Here is a 17,815-nt window from a genome sequence, read left to right on the forward strand (position 1 = left end):
GGGACAAATGATGTGCCCAGGGGTCCCTGGCCCTGCGCTGGGCCCTGACTGCAAAAAATCCTTATATCGAAGTATGGACCCCAGACCAAAATTGTCCCCACATCAAACTTGTGCTGCCCTGATAGACCCAAGGGAGCCCTACAAACTGATATCAGGAACCTGGACCTGTGAGTTTTCTTTCCCAGGGAAAAGGGACAAAGCATGTGCCCAGGGGCCCGTGGCCCAGAACCTGACATCAAAAAATCCTTATATCGAAGGATGGACCCCAGACCAAAGTTGTCCCCACCTCAAACTTGTGCTGCCCTGATAGACCCAAGGGAGCCCTACAAACTGACATCAGGAACCTGGTCCTGTGAGTTTTCTTTCCCAGGGAAAAGGGACAAAGCGTATGCCCAGGGCTCCAGGGCTGGGACCTGACTGCAAAAAATCCTTATATCGAAGAATGGACCCCAGACCAAAGTTGTCCCCACCTCAAACTTGTGCTGCCCTGATAGACCCAAGGGAGCCCTACAAACTGACATCAGGAACCTGGACCTGTGAGTTTTCTTTCCAAGGGAAAAGGGACAAAGCGTGTGCCCAGGGGCTCCAGGGTTGGGACCTGACTGCAAAAAGTCCTTATATCGAAGAATGGACCCCAGACCAAAATTGTCCCCATCTCAAACTTGTGCTGCCCTGATAGACCCAAGGGAGCCCTACAAACTGACATCAGGAACCTGGACCTGTGAGTTTTCTTTCCCAGGGAAAAGGTACAAAGGATGTGCCCAGGGGCCCCTGGCCCAGGACCTGACTGCAAAAAATCATTATATCGAAGCTGGAACCCAGACCAAAGTTGTCCCCACCTCAAACTTGTGCTGCCCTGATAGACCCAAGGAAGCCCTACAAACTGACATCAGGAACCTGGTCCTGTGAGTTTTCTTTCCCAGGGAAAAGGGACAAAGGATGTGCCCAAGGGTCCCTGGCACTGGGCTGGGCCCTGACTGCAAAAAATCATTATATCGAAGGATGGTCCCCAGAGAAATGTTGTCCCCACCACAAACTTGTGCTGCCCTGATAGACCCAAGGGAGCCCTACAAACTGACATCAGGAACCTGGACCTGTGAGTTTTCTTTCCCAGGGAAAAGGGACAAAGCATGTGCCCAGGGGCCCCTGGCCAAGGACCTGACTGAGAAAAATCCTTATATCGAAGGATGGACCCCAGACCAAAATTGTCCCCACCTCAAACTTGTGCTGCCCTGATAGATCCAAGGGAGCCCTACAAACTGACATTAGGAACCTGGACCTGTGAGTTTTCTTTCCCAGGGTAAAGGGACAAAACATGTGCCCAGGGGCCCCTGGCCCAGGACCTGACTGCAAAAAATCCTTATATCGAAGGATGGACCCCAGACCAAAGTTGTCCCCACCTCAAACTTGTGCTGCCCTGATAGACCCAAGGGAGCCCTACAAACTGACATCAGGAACCTGGACCTGTGAATTTTCTTTCCCAGGGAAAAGGGACAAAGGATGTGCCCAAGGTCCCCTGGTCCAGGACCTGTCTTCAAAAAATCCTTATATCAAAGGATGGACCCCAGACCAAAGTTGTCCCCACCTCAAACTTGTGCTGCCCTGATAGACCCAAGGGAGCCCTACAAACTGACATCAGGAACCTGGACCTGTGAGTTTTCTTTCCCAGGGAAAAGGGACAAAGGTTGTGCCCAGGGGCTCCAGGGCTTGGACCTGACTGCAAAAAATCGTTATATCAAAGGATGGACCCCAGACCAAAGTTGTCCCCACCTCAAACATGTGCTGCCCTGACAGACCCAAGGGAGCCCTACAAACTGACATCAGGAACCTGGACCTGTGAGTTTTCTTTCCCAGGGAAAAGGGACAAAGGTTGTGCCCAGGGGCCCCTCGCCCAGGACCTGACTGCAAAAAATCCTTATATCGAAGGATGGATCACAGACCAAAGTTGTCCCCACCTCAAACTTGTGCTGCCCTGATAGATCCAAGGGAGCCCTACAAACTGACATCAGGAACCTGGACCTGTGAGTTTTTTTTCCCAGGGAAAAGGGACAAAGCATGTGCCCAGGGGCCCCTGGCCAAGGACCTGACTGCAAAAAATCCTTATATCGAAGGATGGACCCTAGACGAAAGTTGTCCCCACCTCAAACTTGTGCTGCCCTGATAGACCCAAGGGAGCCCTAAAAACTGACATCAGGAACCTGGACTGGTGACTATTCTTTCCCAGGGAAAATGGCCAAAGGATGAGCCCAGGGTCCCCTGGGCTGGGGCCTGACTGCAAAAAATCCTTATATCGAAGGAAGGACCCTAGACCGATGTTGTCCCCACCTCAAAATTGTGCTGCCCTGATAGACCCAAGAGAGCCCTACAAACTGACATCAGGAACCTGGACCTGTGAGTTTTCTTTCCCAGGGAAAAGGGACAAAGGATGTGCCCAGGGGCCCCTGGGCTGGGCCCTGGCTGCAAAAAATCCTTATATCGAAGGATGGACCCCAGACCAAAGTTGTCCCCACCTCAAACTTGTGCTGCCCTGATAGACCCAAGGGAGCCCTACAAACTGACATCAGGAACCTGGACTGGTGAGTTTTCTTTCCCAGGGAAAAGGGGCAAAGCATGTGAACAGGGACCCCTGGCCCAGGACCTGACTGCAAAAAGTCCTTATATCGAAGAATGGATCACAGACCAAAGTTGTCCCCACCTCAAACTTGTGCTGCCCTGATAGACCCAAGGGAGCCCTACAAAGTGACATCAGGAACCTGGACCTGTGAGTTTTCTTTCCCAGGGAAAAGGGACAAAGGATGTGCCCAGGGGCCCCTGGCCCGCAACCTGACAGCAAAAAATCCTTATATCGAAGGATGGACCCCAGACCAAAGTTGTCCCCACCTTAAACATGTGCTGCCCTGATAGACCCAAGGGAGCCCTACAAACTGACATCAGGAACCTGGACCTGTGAGTTATCTTTCCCAGAGAAAAGGGACAAAGGTTGTGCCCAAGGGCCCCTCGCCCAGGACCTGACTGCAAAAAATCCTTGTATCGAAGGATGGACCCCAGACCAAAGTTGTCCCCACCTCAAACTTGTGCTGCCCTGATAGACCCAAGGGAGCCCTACAAACTGACATCAGGAACCTGGACTGGTGAGTTTTCTTTCCCAGGGAAAAGGGACAAAGGATGTGCCCAGGGGCCCCTGGGCTGGGACCTGACTGCAAAAAGTCCTTATATCGAAGGATGGACCCCAGACCGAAGTTGTCCCCACCTCAAACTTGTGCTGCCCTGATAGACCCAAGGGAGCCCTACAAACTGACATCAGGAACCTGGACGTGTGAGTTTTCTTTCCCAGGGAAAAGGGGCAAAGCATGTGCCCAGGGACCCCTGGCCCAGGACCTGACTGCAAAAAATCCTTATATCGAAGGATGGATCACAGACCAAAGTTGTCCCCACCTCAAACTTGTGCTGCCCTGATAGACCCAAGGGAGCCCTACAAACTGACATCAGGAACCTGGACTGGTGAGTTTTCTTTCCCAGGGAAAAGGGACAAAGGATGTGCCCAGGGGCCCCTGGCCCGCAACCTGACTGCAAAAAATCCTTATATCGAAGGATGGACCCCAGACCAAAGTTGTCCCCACCTTAAACTTGTGCTGCCCTGATAGACCCAAGGGAGCCCTACAAACTGACATCAGGAACCTGGACCTGTGAGTTTTCTTTCCCAGGGAAAAGGGGCAAAGCATGTGCCCAGGTGCCCCTGGCCCAGGACCTGATTGCAAAAAATCCTTATATCGAAGGATGGACCCCAGACCAAAGTTGTCCCCACCTCAAACTTGTGCTGCCCTGATAGACCCAAGGGAGCCCTACAAACTGACATCAGGAACCTGGACTGGTGAGTTTTCTTTCCCAGGGAAAAGGGACAAAGGATGTGCCCAGGGGCCCCTGGCCCGCAACCTGACTGCAAAAAATCCTTATATCGAAGGATGGACCCCAGACCAAAGTTGTCCCCACCTTAAACTTGTGCTGCCCTGATAGACCCAAGGGAGCCCTACAAACTGACATCAGGAACCTGGACTGGTGAGTTTTCTTTCCCAGGGAAAAGGGGCAAAGCATGTGCCCAGGTGCCCCTGGCCCAGGACCTGATTGCAAAAAATCCTTATATCGAAGGATGGACCCCAGACCAAAGTTGTCCCCACCTCAAACTTGTGCTGCCCTGATAGACCCAAGGGAGCCCTACAAACTGACATCAGGAACCTGGACTGGTGAGTTTTCTTTCCCAGGGAAAAGGGACAAAGGATGTGCCCAGGGGCCCCAGGGCTGGGACCTGACTGCAAAAAGTCCTTATATCGAAGGATGGACCCCAGACCGAAGTTGTCCCCACCTCAAACTTTTGCTGCCCTGATAGACCCAAGGGAGCCCTACAAACTGACATCAGGAACCTGGACCTGTGAGTTTTCTTTCCCAGGGAAAAGGGACAAAGGATGTGCACAGGGGCCCCTGGCCCGGGACCTGACTGCAAAAAATCCTTATAGCGAAGGATGGACCCCAGACCAAAGTTGTCCCCACCTCAATCTTGTGCTGCCCAGATAGACCCAAGGGAGCCCTACAAACTGACATCAGGAACCTGGACCTGTGAGTTTTCTCTCCCAGGGAAAAGAGACAAAGGATGTGCCCAGGAACCCCTGGGCTGGGACCTGACTGCAAAAAGTCCTTATATATCGAAGGATGGACCCCAGACCAAAGTTGTCCCCACCTCAAACTTGTGCTGCCCTGATAGATCCAAGAGAGCCCTACAAACTGACATCAGGAACCTGGACTGGTGAGTTTTTTTTCCCAGGGTAAAGGGACAAAGGATGTGCCCAGGGGCCCCTGGGCTGGGCCCTGACTTCAAAAAATCCTTATATCGAAGGATGGACCCCAGACCAAAGTTGTCCCCACCTCAAACTTGTGCTGCCCTGATAGATCCAAGAAAGCCCTACAAACTGACATCAGGAACCTGGACCTGTGAGTTTTTTTTCCCAGGGAAAAGGGACAAAGGATGTGCCCATGGGCCCAAGGGCTGGGACCTGACTTCAAAAAATCCTTATATCGAAGAATGGACCCCAGACCAAAGTTGTCCCCACCTCAAACTTGTGCTGCCCTGATAGATCCAAGAGAGCCCTACAAACTGACATCAGGAACCTGGACTGGTGAGTTTTCTTTCCCAGGGTAAAGGGACAAAACATGTGCCCAGGGGCCCCTGGCGCGGGACCTGACTGCAAAAAATCCATATATCGAAGGATGGACCCCAGACCAAATTTGTCCCCACCTCAAACTTGTGCTGCCCTGATAGACCCAAGGGAGCCCTACAAACTGACATCAGGAACCTGGACCTGTGAATTTTCTTTCCCAGGGAAAAGGGACAAAGGATGTGCCCAAGGTCCCCTGGTCCAGGACCTGTCTTCAAAAAATCCTTATATCAAAGGATGGACCCCAGACCAAAGTTGTCCCCACCTCAAACTTGTGCTGCCCTGATAGACCCAAGGGAGCCCTACAAACTGACATCAGGAACCTGGACCTGTGAGTTTTCTTTCCCAGGGAAAAGGGACAAAGGTTGTGCCCAGGGGCTCCAGGGCTTGGACCTGACTGCAAAACATCGTTATATCAAAGGATGGACCCCAGACCAAAGTTGTCCCCACCTCAAACATGTGCTGCCCTGACAGACCCAAGGGAGCCCTACAAACTGACATCAGGAACCTGGACCTGTGAGTTTTCTTTCCCAGGGAAAAGGGACAAAGGTTGTGCCCAGGGGCCCCTCGCCCAGGACCTGACTGCAAAAAATCCTTATATCGAAGGATGGATCACAGACCAAAGTTGTCCCCACCTCAAACTTGTGCTGCCCTGATAGATCCAAGGGAGCCCTACAAACTGACATCAGGAACCTGGACTGGTGAGTTTTTTTTCCCAGGGAAAAGGGACAAAGCATGTGCCCAGGGGCCCCTGGCCAAGGACCTGACTGCAAAAAATCCTTATATCGAAGGATGGACCCTAGACGAAAGTTGTCCCCACCTCAAACTTGTGCTGCCCTGATAGACCCAAGGGAGCCCTACAAACTGACATCAGGAACCTGGACTGGTGAGTATTCTTTCCCAGGGAAAATGGCCAAAGGATGAGCCCAGGGGCCCCTGGGCTGGGGCCTGACTGCAAAAAATCCTTATATCGAAGGAAGGACCCTAGACCGATGTTGTCCCCACCTCAAAATTGTGCTGCCCTGATAGACCCAAGAGAGCCCTACAAACTGACATCAGGAACCTGGACCTGTGAGTTTTCTTTCCCAGGGAAAAGGGACAAAGGATGTGCCCAGGGGCCCCTGGGCTGGGCCCTGGCTGCAAAAAATCCTTATATCGAAGGATGGACCCCAGACCAAAGTTGTCCCCACCTCAAACTTGTGCTGCCCTGATAGACCCAAGGGAGCCCTACAAACTGACATCAGGAACCTGGACTGGTGAGTTTTCTTTCCCAGGGAAAAGGGCCAAAGGATGTGAACAGGGACCCCTGGCCCAGGACCTGACTGCAAAAAGTCCTTATATCGAAGAATGGATCACAGACCAAAGTTGTCCCCACCTCAAACTTGTGCTGCCCTGATAGACCCAAGGGAGCCCTACAAAGTGACATCAGGAACCTGGACCTGTGAGTTTTCTTTCCCAGGGAAAAGGGACAAAGGATGTGCCCAGGGGCCCCTGGCCCGCAACCTGACTGCAAAAAATCCTTATATCGAAGGATGGACCCCAGACCAAAGTTGTCCCCACCTCAAACATGTGCTGCCCTGATAGACCCAAGGGAGCCCTACAAACTGACATCAGGAACCTGGACCTGTGAGTTTTCTTTCCCAGAGAAAAGGGACAAAGGTTGTGCCCAAGGGCCCCTGGCCCAGGACCTGACTGCAAAAAATCCTTATATCGAAGGATGGACCCCAGACCAAAGTTGTCCCCACCTCAAACTTGTGCTGCCCTGATAGACCCAAGGGAGCCCTACAAACTGACATCAGGAACCTGGACTGGTGATTTTTCTTTCCCAGGGAAAAGGGACAAAGGATGTGCCCAGGGGCCCCTGGGCTGGGACCTGACTGCAAAAAGTCCTTATATCAAAGGATGGACCCCAGACCGAAGTTGTCCCCACCTCAAACTTGTGCTGCCCTGATAGACCCAAGGGAGCCCTACAAACTGACATCAGGAACCTGGACGTGTGAGTTTTCTTTCCCAGGGAAAAGGGGCAAAGCATGTGCCCAGGGACCCCTGGCCCAGGACCTGACTGCAAAAAATCCTTATATCGAAGGATGGATCACAGACCAAAGTTGTCCCCACCTCAAACTTGTGCTGCCCTGATAGACCCAAGGGAGCCCTACAAACTGACATCAGGAACCTGGACTGGTGAGTTTTCTTTCCCAGGGAAAAGGGACAAAGGATGTGCCCAGGGGCCCCTGGCCCGCAACCTGACTGCAAAAAATCCTTATATCGAAGGATGGACCCCAGACCAAAGTTGTCCCCACCTTAAACTTGTGCTGCCCTGATAGACACAAGGGAGCCCTACAAACTGACATCAGGAACCTGGACCTGTGAGTTTTCTTTCCCAGGGAAAAGGGGCAAAGCATGTGCCCAGGGGCCCCTGGCCCAGGACCTGATTGCAAAAAATCCTTATATCGAAGGATGGACCCCAGACCAAAGTTGTCCCCACCTCAAACTTGTGCTGCCCTGATAGACCCAAGGGAGCCCTACAAACTGACATCAGGAACCTGGACTGGTGAGTTTTCTTTCCCAGGGAAAAGGGACAAAGGATGTGCCCAGGGGCCCCAGGGCTGGGACCTGACTGCAAAAAGTCCTTATATCAAAGGATGGACCCCAGACCAAAGTTGTCCCCACCTCAAACTTTTGCTGCCCTGATAGACCCAAGGGAGCCCTACAAACTGACATCAGGAACCTGGACCTGTGAGTTTTCTTTCCCAGGGAAAAGGGACAAAGGATGTGCACAGGGGCCCCTGGCCCGGGACCTGACTGCAAAAAATCCTTATAGCGAAGGATGGACCCCAGACCAAAGTTGTCCCCACCTCAATCTTGTGCTGCCCAGATAGACCCAAGGGAGCCCTACAAACTGACATCAGGAACCTGGACCTGTGAGTTTTCTCTCCCAGGGAAAAGAGACAAAGGATGTGCCCAGGAACCCCTGGGCTGGGACCTGACTGCAAAAAGTCCTTATATATCGAAGGATGGACCCCAGACCAAAGTTGTCCCCACCTCAAACTTGTGCTGCCCTGATAGATCCAAGAGAGCCCTACAAACTGACATCAGGAACCTGGACTGGTGAGTTTTTTTTCCCAGGGTAAAGGGACAAAGGATGTGCCCAGGGGCCCCTGGGCTGGGCCCTGACTTCAAAAAATCCTTATATCGAAGGATAGACCCCAGACCAAAGTTGTCCCCACCTCAAAATTGTGCTGCCCTGATAGATCCAAGAAAGCCCTACAAACTGACATCAGGAACCTGGACCTGTGAGTTTTTTTTCCCAGGGAAAAGGGACAAAGGATGTGCCCATGGGCCCAAGGGCTGGGACCTGACTTCAAAAAATCCTTATATCGAAGGATGGACCCCAGACCAAAGTTGTCCCCACCTCAAACTTGTGCTGCCCTGATAGATCCAAGAGAGCCCTACAAACTGACATCAGGAACCTGGACCTGTGAATTTTCTTTCCCAGGGAAAAGGGAAAAAGGATGGGCCCAAGGGCCCCTGGCGCGGGACCTTTCTTCAAAAAATCCTTATATCGAAGGATGGACCCCAGACCAAAGTTGTCCCCACCTCAAACTTGTGCTGCCCTGATAGATCCAAGGGAGCCCTACAAACTGACATCAGCAACCTGGACTGGTGAGTTTTTTTTCCCAGGGAAAAGGGACAAAGGATGTGCCCAGGGGCCCCTGGGCTGGGCCCTGACTGCAAAAAATCCTTATATCGAAGGATGGACCCCAGACCAAAGTTGTCCCCACCTCAAACTTGTGCTGCCCTGATAGACCCAAGGGAGCCCTACAAACTGACATCAGGAACCTGGACCTGTGAGTTTTCTTTCCCAGGGAAAAGGGACAAAGGATGTGCCCAAGGGTCCCTGGCCCTGGGCTGGGCCCTGACTGCAAAAAATCATTATATCGAAGGATGGTCCCCAGAGAAATGTTGTCCCCACCACAAACTTGTGCTGCCCTGATAGACCCAAGGGAGCCCTACAAACTGACATCAGGAACCTGGACCTGTGAGTTTTCTTTCCCAGGGAAAAGGGACAAAGCATGTGCCCAGGGGCCCCTGGCCAAGGACCTGACTGAGAAAAATCCTTATATCGAAGGATGGACCCCAGACAAAAATTGTCCCCACCTCAAACTTGTGCTGCCCTGATAGATCCAAGGGAGCCCTACAAACTGACATTAGGAACCTGGACCTGTGAGTTTTCTTTCCCAGGGTAAAGGGACAAAACATGTGCCCAGGGGCCCCTGGCCCAGGACCTGACTGCAAAAAATCCTTATATCGAAGGATGGACCCCAGACCAAAGTTGTCCCCACCTCAAACTTGTGCTGCCCTGATAGACCCAAGGGAGCCCAACAAACTGACATCAGGAACCTGGACCTGTGAATTTTCTTTCCCAGGGAAAAGGGACAAAGGATGTGCCCAAGGTCCCCTGGTCCAGGACCTGTCTTCAAAAAACCCTTATATCAAAGGATGGACCCCAGACCAAAGTTGTCCCCACCTCAAACATGTGCTGCCCTGACAGACCCAAGGGAGCCCTACAAACTGACATCAGGAACCTGGACCTGTGAGTTTTCTTTCCCAGGGAAAAGGGACAAAGGTTGTGCCCAGGGGCCCCTCGCCCAGGACCTGACTGCAAAAAATCCTTATATCGAAGGATGGATCACAGACCAAAGTTGTCCCCACCTCAAACTTGTGCTGCCCTGATAGATCCAAGGGAGCCCTACAAACTGACATCAGGAACCTGGACCTGTGAGTTTTTTTTCCCAGGGAAAAGGGACAAAGCATGTGCCCAGGGGCCCCTGGCCAAGGACCTGACTGCAAAAAATCCTTATATCGAAGGATGGACTCTAGACGAAAGTTGTCCCCACCTCAAACTTGTGCTGCCCTGATAGACCCAAGGGAGCCCTACAAACTGACATCAGGAACCTGGACTGGTGAGTATTCTTTCCCAGGGAAAATGGCCAAAGGATGAGCCCAGGGGCCCCTGGGCTGGGGCCTGACTGCAAAAAATCCTTATATCGAAGGAAGGACCCTAGACCGATGTTGTCCCCACCTCAAAATTGTGCTGCCCTGATAGACCCAAGAGAGCCCTACAAACTGACATCAGGAACCTGGACCTGTGAGTTTTCTTTCCCAGGGAAAAGGGACAAAGGATGTGCCCAGGGGCCCCTGGGCTGGGCCCTGGCTGCAAAAAATCCTTATATCGAAGGATGGACCCCAGACCAAAGTTGTCCCCACCTCAAACTTGTGCTGCCCTGATAGACCCAAGGGAGCCCTACAAACTGACATCAGGAACCTGGACTGGTGAGTTTTCTTTCCCAGGGAAAAGGGGCAAAGCATGTGAACAGGGACCCCTGGCCCAGGACCTGACTGCAAAAAGTCCTTATATCGAAGGATGGACCCCAGACCGAAGTTGTCCCCACCTCAAACTTGTGCTGCCCTGATAGACCCAAGGGAGCCCTACAAACTGACATCAGGAACCTGGACCTGTGAGTTTTCTTTCCCAGGGAAAAGGGGCAAAGCATGTGCCCAGGGACCCCTGGCCCAGGACCTGACTGCAAAAAATCCTTATATCGAAGGATGGATCACAGACCAAAGTTGTCCCCACCTCAAACTTGTGCTGCCCTGATAGACCCAAGGGAGCCCTACAAACTGACATCAGGAACCTGGACTGGTGAGTTTTCTTTCCCAGGGAAAAGGGACAAAGGATGTGCCCAGGAGCCCCTGGCCCGCAACCTGACTGCAAAAAATCCTTATATCGAAGGATGGACCCCAGACCAAAGTTGTCCCCACCTTAAACTTGTGCTGCCCTGATAGACCCAAGGGAGCCCTACAAACTGACATCAGGAACCTGGACCTGTGAGTTTTCTTTCCCAGGGAAAAGGGGCAAAGCATGTGCCCAGGGGCCCCAGGCCCCGGACCTGATTGCAAAAAATCCTTATATCGAAGGATGGACCCCAGACCAAAGTTGTCCCCACCTCAAACTTGTGCTGCCCTGATAGACCCAAGGGAGCCCTACAAACTGACATCAGGAACCTGGACTGGTGAGTTTTCTTTCCCAGGGAAAAGGGACAAAGGATGTGCCCAGGGGCCCCAGGGCTGGGACCTGACTGCAAAAAGTCCTTATATATCGAAGGATGGACCCCAGACCAAAGTTGTCCCCACCTCAAACTTGTGCTGCCCTGATGGATCCAAGAGAGTCCTACAAACTGACATCAGGAACCTGGACTGGTGAGTTTTTTTTCCCAGGGTAAAGGGACAAAGGATGTGCCCAGGGGCCCCTGGGCTGGGCCCTGACTTCAAAAAATCCTTATATCGAAGGATGGACCCCAGACCAAAGTTGTCCCCACCTCAAACTTGTGCTGCCCTGATAGATCCAAGAAAGCCCTACAAACTGACATCAAGAACCTGGACCTGTGAGTTTTTTTTCCCAGGGAAAAGGGACAAAGGATGTGCCCATGGGCCCAAGGGCTGGGACCTGACTTCAAAAAATCCTTATATCGAAGGATGGACCCCAGACCAAAGTTGTCCCCACCTCAAACTTGTGCTGCCCTGATAGATCCAAGAGAGCCCTACAAACTGACATCAGGAACCTGGACCTGTGAATTTTCTTTCCCAGGGAAAATGGCCAAAGCATGTTTCCAGGGGCCCCTGGCCCGGGACAGGAATGCAAAAAATCCTTATATCGAAGGATGGACCCCAGACCAAAGTTGTCCCCACCTCAAACTTGTGCTGCCCTGATAGACCCAAGGGAGCCCTACAAACTGACATCAGGAACCTGGACCTGTGAGTTTTTTTTCCCAGGGAAAAGGGACAAAGCATGTGCCCAGGGGCCCCTGGCCCAGGACCTGACTGCAAAAAATCCTTATATCGAAGGATGGATCACAGACCAAAGTTGTCCCCACCTCAAACTTGTGCTGCCCTGATAGATCCAAGGGAGCCCTACAAACTGACATCAGGAACCTGGACCTGTGAGTTTTCTTTCCCAGGGAAAAGGGACAAAGGTTGTGCCCAGGGGCTCCAGGGCTTGGACCTGACTGCATAAAATCGTTATATCAAAGGATGGACCCCAGACCAAAGTTGTCCCCACCTCAAACTTGTGCTGCCCTGACAGACCCAAGGGAGCCCTACAAACTGACATCAGGAACCTGGACCTTTGAGTTTTCATTCCCAGGGAAAAGGGACAAAGGTTGTGCCCAGGGGCCCCTGGCCCAGGACCTGACTGCAAAAAATCCTTATATCGAAGGATGGATCACAGACCAAAGTTGTCCCCACCTCAAACTTGTGCTGCCCTGATAGATCCAAGGGAGCCCTACAAACTGACATCAGGAACCTGGACCTGTGAGTTTTCTTTCCCAGGGAAAAGGGACAAAGCATGCGCCCAGGGGCCCCTGGCCAAGGACCTGACTGCAAAAAATCCTTATATCGAAGGATAGACCCCAGACCAAAGTTGTCCCCACCTCAAACTTGTGCTGCCCTGATAGACCCAAGGGAGCCCTACAAACTGACATCAGGAACCTGGACCTGTGAGTTTTCTTTCCCAGGGAAAAGGGACAAAGGATGTGCCCAGGGGCCCCTGGCCCGGGACCTGACTGCAAAAAATCCTTATATCGAAGGATAGACCCTAGACGAAAGTTGTCCCCACCTCAAACTTGTGCTGCCCTGATAGACCCAAGGGAGCCCTACAAACTGACATCAGGAACCTGGACTGGTGAGTATTCTTTCCCAGGGAAAATGGCCAAAGGATGAGCCCAGGGGCCCCTGGGCTGGGGCCTGACTGCAAAAAATCCTTATATCGAAGGAAGGACCCTAGACCGATGTTGTCCCCACCTCAAACTTGTGCTGCCCTGATAGATCCAAGAGAGCCCTACAAACTGACATCAGGAACCTGGACCTGTGAGTTTTCTTTCCCAGGGAAAAGGGACAAAGGATGTGCCCAGGGGCCCCTGGGCTGGGCCCTGGCTGCAAAAAATCCTTATATCGAAGGATGGACCCCAGACCAAAGTTGTCCCCACCTCAAACTTGTGCTGCCCTGATAGACCCAAGGGAGCCCTACAAACTGACATCAGGAACCTGGACCTGTGAGTTTTCTTTCCCAGGGAAAAGGGGCAAAGCATGTGCCCAGGGACCCCTGGCCCAGGACCTGACTGCAAAAAATCCTTATATCGAAGAATGGATCACAGACCAAAGTTGTCCCCACCTCAAACTTGTGCTGCCCTGATAGACCCAAGGGAGCCCTACAAACTGACATCAGGAACCTGGACCTGTGAGTTTTCTTTCCCAGGGAAAAGGGACAAAGGATGTGCCCAGGGGCCCCTGGCCCGCAACCTGACTGCAAAAAATCCTTATATCGAAGGATGGACCCCAGACCAAAGTTGTCCCCACCTCAAACTTGTGCTGCCCTGATAGACCCAAGGGAGCCCTACAAACTGACATCAGGAACCTGGACTGGTGAGTTTTCTTTCCCAGGGAAAAGGGACAAAGGTTGTGCCCAGGGGCTCCAGGGCTTGGACCTGACTGCAAAAAATCGTTATATCAAAGGATGGACCCCAGACCAAAGTTGTCCCCACCTCAAACTTGTGCTGCCCTGACAGACCCAAGGGAGCCCTACAAACTGACATCAGGAACCTGGACCTTTGAGTTTTCATTCCCAGGGAAAAGGGACAAAGGTTGTGCCCAGGGGCCCCTGGCCCAGGACCTGACTGCAAAAAATCCTTATATCGAAGGATGGATCACAGACCAAAGTTGTCCCCACCTCAAACTTGTGCTGCCCTGATAGACCCAAGGGAGCCCTACAAACTGACATCAGGAACCTGGACCTGTGAGTTTTCTTTCCCAGGGAAAAGGGACAAAGCATGCGCCCAGGGGCCCCTGGCCAAGGACCTGACTGCAAAAAATCCTTATATCGAAGGATAGACCCCAGACCAAAGTTGTCCCCACCTCAAACTTGTGCTGCCCTGATAGACCCAAGGGAGCCCTACAAACTGACATCAGGAACCTGGACCTGTGAGTTTTCTTTCCCAGGGAAAAGGGACAAAGGATGTGCCCAGGGGCCCCTGGCCCGGGACCTGACTGCAAAAAATCCTTATATCGAAGGATAGACCCTAGACGAAAGTTGTCCCCACCTCAAACTTGTGCTGCCCTGATAGACCCAAGGGAGCCCTACAAACTGACATCAGGAACCTGGACTGGTGAGTATTCTTTCCCAGGGAAAATGGCCAAAGGATGAGCCCAGGGGCCCCTGGGCTGGGGCCTGACTGCAAAAAATCCTTATATCGAAGGAAGGACCCTAGACCGATGTTGTCCCCACCTCAAACTTGTGCTGCCCTGATAGATCCAAGAGAGCCCTACAAACTGACATCAGGAACCTGGACCTGTGAGTTTTCTTTCCCAGGGAAAAGGGACAAAGGATGTGCCCAGGGGCCCCTGGGCTGGGCCCTGGCTGCAAAAAATCCTTATATCGAAGGATGGACCCCAGACCAAAGTTGTCCCCACCTCAAACTTGTGCTGCCCTGATAGACCCAAGGGAGCCCTACAAACTGACATCAGGAACCTGGACCTGTGAGTTTTCTTTCCCAGGGAAAAGGGGCAAAGCATGTGCCCAGGGACCCCTGGCCCAGGACCTGACTGCAAAAAATCCTTATATCGAAGAATGGATCACAGACCAAAGTTGTCCCCACCTCAAACTTGTGCTGCCCTGATAGACCCAAGGGAGCCCTACAAACTGACATCAGGAACCTGGACCTGTGAGTTTTCTTTCCCAGGGAAAAGGGACAAAGGATGTGCCCAGGGGCCCCTGGCCCGCAACCTGACTGCAAAAAATCCTTATATCGAAGGATGGACCCCAGACCAAAGTTGTCCCCACCTCAAACTTGTGCTGCCCTGATAGACCCAAGGGAGCCCTACAAACTGACATCAGGAACCTGGACCTGTGAGTTTTCTTTCCCAGGGAAAAGGGACAAAGGATGTGCCCAGGGGCCCCTGGCCCGCAACCTGACTGCAAAAAATCCTTATATCGAAGGATGGACCCCAGACCAAAGTTGTCCCCACCTTAAACTTGTGCTGCCCTGATAGACCCAAGGGAGCCCTACAAACTGACATCAGGAACCTGGACCTGTGAGTTTTCTTTCCCAGGGAAAAGGGACAAAGGTTGTGCCCAGGGGCCCCTGGCCCAGGACCTGATTGCAAAAAATCCTTATATCGAAGGATGGACCCCAGACCAAAGTTGTCCCCACCTCAAACTTGTGCTGCCCTGATAGACCCAAGGGAGCCCTACAAACTGACATCAGGAACCTGGACCTGTGAGTTTTCTTTCCCAGGGAAAAGGGGCAAAGCATGTGCCCAGGGACCCCTGGCCCAGGACCTGACTGCAAAAAATCCTTATATCGAAGAATGGATCACAGACCAAAGTTGTCCCCACCTCAAACTTGTGCTGCCCTGATAGACCCAAGGGAGCCCTACAAACTGACATCAGGAACCTGGACCTGTGAGTTTTCTTTCCCAGGGAAAAGGGACAAAGGATGTGCCCAGGGGCCCCTGGCCCGCAACCTGACTGCAAAAAATCCTTATATCGAAGGATGGACCCCAGACCAAAGTTGTCCCCACCTCAAACTTGTGCTGCCCTGATAGACCCAAGGGAGCCCTACAAACTGACATCAGGAACCTGGACTGGTGAGTTTTCTTTCCCAGGGAAAAGGGACAAAGGATGTGCCCAGGGGTCCCTGGCCCGCAACCTGACTGCAAAAAATCCTTATATCGAAGGATGGACCCCAGACCAAAGTTGTCCCCACCTTAAACTTGTGCTGCCCTGATAGACCCAAGGGAGCCCTACAAACTGACATCAGGAACCTGGACCTGTGAGTTTTCTTTCCCAGGGAAAAGGGACAAAGGTTGTGCCCAGGGGCCCCTGGCCCAGGACCTGATTGCAAAAAATCCTTATATCGAAGGATGGACCCCAGACCAAAGTTGTCCCCACCTCAAACTTGTGCTGCCCTGATAGACCCAAGGGAGCCCTACAAACTGACATCAGGAACCTGGACTGGTGAGTTTTCTTTCCCAGGGAAAAGGGACAAAGGATGTGCCCAGGGGCCCCAGGGCTGGGACCTGACTGCAAGAAGTCCTTATATCGAAGGATGGACCCCAGACCGAAGTTGTCCCCACCTCAAACTTGTGCTGCCCTGATAGACCCAAGGGAGCCCTACAAACTGACATCAGGAACCTGGACCTGTGAGTTTTCTTTCCCAGGGAAAAGGGACAAAGGATGTGCCCAGGGGCCCCTGGCCCGCAACCTGACTGCAAAAAATCCTTATATCGAAGGATGGACCCCAGACCAAAGTTGTCCCCACCTCAAACTTGTGCTGCCCTGATAGACCCAAGGGAGCCCTACAAACTGACATCAGGAACCTGGACTGGTGAGTTTTCTTTCCCAGGGAAAAGGGACAAAGGATGTGCCCAGGGGCCCCTGGCCCGCAACCTGACTGCAAAAAATCCTTATATCGAAGGATGGACCCCAGACCAAAGTTGTCCCCACCTTAAACTTGTGCTGCCCTGATAGACCCAAGGGAGCCCTACAAACTGACATCAGGAACCTGGACCTGTGAGTTTTCTTTCCCAGGGAAAAGGGACAAAGGTTGTGCCCAGGGGCCCCTGGCCCAGGACCTGATTGCAAAAAATCCTTATATCGAAGGATGGACCCCAGACCAAAGTTGTCCCCACCTCAAACTTGTGCTGCCCTGATAGACCCAAGGGAGCCCTACAAACTGACATCAGGAACCTGGACTGGTGAGTTTTCTTTCCCAGGGAAAAGGGACAAAGGATGTGCCCAGGGGCCCCAGGGCTGGGACCTGACTGCAAGAAGTCCTTATATCGAAGGATGGACCCCAGACCGAAGTTGTCCCCACCTCAAACTTGTGCTGCCCTGATAGACCCAAGGGAGCCCTACAAACTGACATCAGGAACCTGGACGTGTGAGTTTTCTTTCCCAGGGAAAAGGGGCAAAGCATGTGCCCAGGGACCCCTGGCCCAGGACCTGACTGCAAAAAATCCTTATATCGAAGGATGGATCACAGACCAAAGTTGTCCCCACCTCAAACTTGTGCTGCCCTGATAGACCCAAGGGAGCCCTACAAACTGACATCAGGAACCTGGACTGGTGAGTTTTCTTTCCCAGGGAAAAGGGACAAAGGATGTGCCCAGGGGCCCCTGGCCCGCAACCTGACTGCAAAAAATCCTTATATCGAAGGATGGACCCCAGACCAAAGTTGTCCCCACCTTAAACTTGTGCTGCCCTGATAGACCCAAGGGAGCCCTACAAACTGACATCAGGAACCTGGACCTGTGAGTTTTCTTTCCCAGGGAAAAGGGGCAAAGCATGTGCCCAGGGGCCCCTGGCCCAGGACCTGATTGCAAAAAATCCTTATATCGAAGGATGGACCCCAGACCAAAGTTGTCCCCACCTCAAACTTGTGCTGCCCTGATAGACCCAAGGGAGCCCTACAAACTGACATCAGGAACCTGGACTGGTGAGTTTTCTTTCCCAGGGAAAAGGGACAAAGGATGTGCCCAGGGTCCCCAGGGCT

Source organism: Lonchura striata, chromosome 5 (genome assembly GCF_050655825.1).
Source record: "Lonchura striata isolate lonStrDom1 chromosome 5, ASM5065582v1, whole genome shotgun sequence".
In the NCBI taxonomy this organism is placed as follows: Eukaryota; Metazoa; Chordata; class Aves; order Passeriformes; family Estrildidae; genus Lonchura; species Lonchura striata.